We start from the raw sequence: 4,219 nt of genomic DNA, 5'->3' as shown, positions 1-4,219 counted from the left end.
CGGCGCTTATTATTTTTGTTGCGTCGTGATTTCCCGTTTCCGTCTCTAACTTCAGATGTACTTGGGTCACTGGTGCTGCATCGGGCTAGCCAGCTGTCCTCGCCCGCGCAAAAGCGGGTCATGAGGCTTGTTAATGCTGCCATTGTTCTCGGCTTTTCTTGGCCGAGGTGTCTGGCAAGACATTCGTCTCGGACGCTATGCTTAAAGGCTGCCAAGGCTTCGGCGTCCGGACAATCGACTATTTGGTTCTTTTTAGTAAGAAACCTATTCCAAAGCTTTCGGGCCGACTCTCCGGGCTGTTGAGTTATATGACTCAAATCGTCCGCATCCGGAGGTCGGACATAAGTCCCTTGAAAATTCGCCCGAAAAGCGTCTTCGAGCTCTTCCCAGCTTCCAATGGAGCTTTTGGGGAGGCTATTAAGCCAGTGCCGAGCTGGCCCTTTGAGCTTGAGGGGTAAGTACTTGATGGCGTGGAGATCATCTCCTCGAGCCATATGGATATGGAGGATATAGTCCTCAACCCAGACCGCAGGGTCTGTTGTTCCGTCATATGCCTCTATGTTTACGGGTTTGAATCCCTCTGGAAATTCATGGTCCAGCACCTCATCGGTGAAACATAGGGGGTGTGCGGCACCCCTGTATCTGGGTGTATCGTGGTGTTTGTTGTGTTGCATCATATGCCGGAGCACGCTTGCGTGGCCCATAAATTGATCTGCTTGCGCCGTCCTTTTGATGTGAGCCCTCGCGTGGATCGCGTATTGGCTCATGTGCGGTGTTGTTCGCCGCTCTATGTTGGCCGTGAGGTCGTCTATCCGGCCAGATGGCCATTTTAATTTTTGGTTGCGGGGGATCTAAGGCCTCCTCATCGAATTCAGGTAGCAACTTCCGCTTCGGGTAGCTCTTGGTGTGGCGGTTACCGCCGTACTTCGCCGCTGTGTTGAGTACTTTACTCCATCTGATTTTGAGTGTGTCTGGCGCGGCCTTGAGCCTTTGCTTCTGCTTTTTTAGACTCCTCGTAGTGGCAACAAGCCTTTGATGGGCATTCTGTTGCTCCGGGTGTCTGTCCGGTGTGATGTCGTCCGGATTATTATCTTTGACAGAGTCGGGTTGTTCCGTTTGATTCTTCGTGTTGCCGTGGTCCGGCGATTGTTCACTGTAACATCCCAAATTTTCAATTTGGAATGTTATACATTAGATCATCATTGCATATCATATTTTATTGCATATTGGTTGATCCTAGAAACTCTACGCAACTCAAGGACCCTCAGAGAGAGAGTTGGGGATTTCGTTATTTTCATATTTGAGTTTTCTCAAATTTTGAAAATAGGATCATTTGATTTTACTTATTTTATCTTCAATTATTTCTATTATCAAAATATGAGAGAGGGAATAAAATGACTTTCCCTAAAATGAAGAAATATTGAGGATTTAATAAAAAAATCAAATAAGATTTTATTTTGGTTTTATTTGCTATTTTATTTGAATTTAGGAAAAATTGCACGTTTTCAAAAATTGCATTTAGAGCCAAAAAAATGTTCATCCTGTTCTAAATATTTTATTTAGACGGAGAAAATTTGTTTTGGCATTTTTAGATTTTTATTTATTTTTCTAGAATTTTTTAGTCGCAGCGAAATTGTTTTTTTTAAAACGCGACCCCGCGCCCGACTGGGCCAAGGGCCCAGCCGAGCAGGCCGGCCTAGCCGCCCGCCGCCGCCTCTCGCCGGGTCGGGACAGAGTCCCGACCAGCGCCGCCCGTCGCCGCCTCTCGCCGGGTCGGGACAGAGTCCCGACCAGCGCCGCTGCCGCCCGAGTCCGGGGAGGACTCCGCCTCTCGAGGCCGACCCCTCCGCCAAGTCGCCTCCCCCGCCCCCTTTATAACCGCCGCCGTCCCCCTGCAGCCCACACCGCCGCCGCCACCGCACGCCGCCCGCACCACCTGCCGCCCCACCGCCGCGTCGCAGCCGCCGCACCGCCGCCCTGCACCACCCACCGCCGCCGGACCCTCGCCGGAGCCCTGAGCCGAGGTAGCCGCCGCCCGATTTTTAATAGAAAAAGGCGTTTCGGTTTTTTTGAAAAAAAACCCTAGTTTTCATTTTTTTAAATAGGTCGGTTTTTCTGGTTTATTTAATTAGCGAGCGTTGGCTCCTTCGTTCGTTTTAACGAACGTGTTCATTTTTTAGATCCAGTTAACGAACGTCAGTTCGTTAATCTGTTCGTCATTTTCTTTTTCTCGGATTAAATCCACGGTTTTTCTGATCGCGATTTCTGATCCGATGTTCACTTTAGTTTAACTTTTCGCTCGTTTATCGAAATCAGGCGATTCAAGCGCCTGGAGTTTCGTCTTGAAACCCTCTTTCTGTTTAACCAACTCAAACAAGTTTTTGCCACTGTAAAAATTGCCCTAGATCCAGAATAGTAAACGAAGCTTGTTTCTTTTGGCATTTGTCTTTCGTTGCTTCTTTCGATTTGGTTCTTTTTGCCAACCGGAGTTCTTAAGTTGAACTTTCTGGTTAGATCTCTTATTTGAGTTTTACCTGTGCATTAGTTGAGTACTTATTGTATGCTTGTTTGTTTGCGATAGAGTACCCGGAGTGCGCCGCTTGCTACTTCGAATCGCTAGGTTTTGCGGATCATCAGCAAGGCAAGTAACACTTTGATCATACTTCCAATTACCCAGTTTTATTGCATTAGATCAATCCCCACACATTGCATGATTAGGATCTAATTAAATTGTGGGTTGGGAAGTAGTTGAGGTAGAACCTATTACCTGTTTATTATCAAACCTTTGGGAGTTACTTCTACGTTTGCTTATTATGCCATGTTATGCTAGTATACGTGGATTGGGTGAGTGAAATCCATGACAGATGTGAGATTGTTAAATTAATGGTTTATCTAAGGTGGCAACTTAAATACACATCTGGGTGGATTGAGGCACCTGGGTATTCCAGCGATTGCCTGTTTTTCTTTATGGACCGCCACCCAGGCTCAAAGGGATCATGAGATTATTCATGCTAGAAACTTCCGTGTGCAGCCACAAGCTATTATGGGCTCTAGCATAGTTGACTAAGTTGTGCGAACTCTTAAAGTGGTAGACTAGCAGATGTAGGGGAAAGTAGGTGTAACGGTCTACCCGATCGTAAGGTGCTAGCGCTTCTGAAAGACTATGTCTCGGTCATCCGTTTCTCAAACACCTTGTAGTGCGAGAAATCAAACGGAGGCAATCGAGTCTTGTGGGGAAAAGTGCGCAAACCTCTGTAGAGTGTATAAACTAATCATGGTTAGCCGTGTCCCCGGTTATGGACAACTTGAGTATCTAGTACCTGGATTATCATGTGAACCTCATCATGTTACTCTAAAATTAATTTTGTTGGGTTTGGTTTAATGATGCTGCTTAATTGGGATTGGGAATGCTGTCAACCATTCTCAATGTTTAACAACTACCATGATAGTAAAATAAAATTTATTCCTTTGCAGTAGGGAAAAATTGGCTTTACGCAAAACTGTAACTATAGAGCTTTCCACCAGCCAAATATGCATATAGTATAGCCTATTTCATTCCATTACTCTCTATGTGTTACATTGCCAGCATATTCCATGTGCTGACCCGTTTCATGCTGCAACGTTAATGTTGCAGACTTTTCAGACGACGACTAAGGTGCTTTTAGGTCCTGGTTCTATACTCAGTGATGCCGTTGGAATTGATGGACTCACTTATCTTCCAAGCCTTCCGCTGTTATCGTTATTAGATGGCCTTAAGCCATATTTATTGTAATAAGTTCTCATTTGGAGACACTCGATGTAATAAGTGTGTGATTGCTACTCTGTTATAAATCATCCAAGTACTGTGTGGTGTCAGCATTACTGATCCAGGGATGACACCTGAGCACAGAGATTGGACCGTTTGAGAAAGACATACGGGTAAGAAAATTTTGGTTAAATATATACATATGCCAGTAGCCCCCGAGATTTGAAACAGTTAGACCAACTGATTTAAGGATCATTTAATATGCAGGTTCTTACAGAGAAGAATACTGTACTATCCCAGGAGCTGGAAAAGTGCAAGGCCCAACTAGAGGCCGCACTAGCCGCAGCAGGGGAGCCCCGAGAGACACCCTCAGGTAAAATATACTTCGAAGGATTAGTATTGTGCGGTGTGGGTGCAAATCTGACAAATCAAATTGCAGATGGCGCCGGATTCGATTCGGATAAGCAACAACTC

This window comes from Triticum urartu, chromosome 3 (genome assembly GCF_003073215.2).
Source record: "Triticum urartu cultivar G1812 chromosome 3, Tu2.1, whole genome shotgun sequence".
In the NCBI taxonomy this organism is placed as follows: domain Eukaryota; kingdom Viridiplantae; phylum Streptophyta; class Magnoliopsida; order Poales; family Poaceae; genus Triticum; species Triticum urartu.
Note: the sequence above shows the minus strand (reverse complement) of the source record.